At 45.0% G+C, this 791-nt stretch overlaps 1 pseudogene; it reads right to left on the bottom strand.

Annotated features, from left to right (window-relative positions):
* Positions 1–791, bottom strand: part of LOC111139365 — a 5317-nt pseudogene continuing 4526 nt past the window's right edge.

The following is a 791-nucleotide window of genomic DNA, read 5'->3' as shown; positions in this document are numbered from 1 at the left end:
TCAAGATAGTATCATTTGCCTTTGGGACACTGACAATCTTCCTAAGACTCTCTTCAAGGCTCCAGTCACTTCCTTGTTCCTCAGACTGTAGATTAATGGGTTCAAAGCAGGATTGATGACAGCATAAAATAAGGAGATTAATTTATCACCCTCAGCTGAATATAGAGATTTAGGCCTCATGTACATGAACATACCCATCCCATAATAAATGGTCACCACAGTCAGGTGAGAGCTACAGACAGAGAAAACTTTTTCCTACCCTCTGTTGAATGCATCTTCATCACAGCAACCAGTATGCGGAGGTAGGAGAGAGTAATAAGAAGGAAGGGGAGCAAGAGGGTACCAGATGCACCTATCACCATCAGGGTTTCTTACAGGGATGTATCAGCACAGAACATATGAAGAAGAACAGGTGCTTCACAAAAAATATGGTCAACAATGTAAGGGCTACACAAGGGAAGTATGGTGAATTAGAGGGGCACCACTGAGGCAAAGAAACTGATGGTCCATGCCCCTACAGCAAGCCGCACGCACACAGACCAGTTCATGATGAGCAGGTATCGTAGAGGGTAACAAACGGCCACATAATGGTCCAGAGCCATGATGGCCAGAATAATGCACTCAGCTGCTCCAATTAACAGGGAGATGTAGGTCTGGGCAAGGCAGAGTTCATAGGAGATAATTTTCTTGGGAGCAAGGAGGATGAAGAGCATCTTGGGGACCACAGCTGTGGTGTAAAATATTTTGAGAAAGGCCAAGTGGCAGAGGAAAAAATACATGGGTGTCTGGAG

This window comes from Enhydra lutris, unplaced genomic scaffold, assembly GCF_002288905.1.
Source record: "Enhydra lutris kenyoni isolate GAN:26980312 unplaced genomic scaffold, ASM228890v2 scaffoldscaffold103, whole genome shotgun sequence".
Classification (NCBI taxonomy): domain Eukaryota; kingdom Metazoa; phylum Chordata; class Mammalia; order Carnivora; family Mustelidae; genus Enhydra; species Enhydra lutris.
Note: the sequence above shows the minus strand (reverse complement) of the source record. Positions and strands in the feature narration are given on the sequence as shown.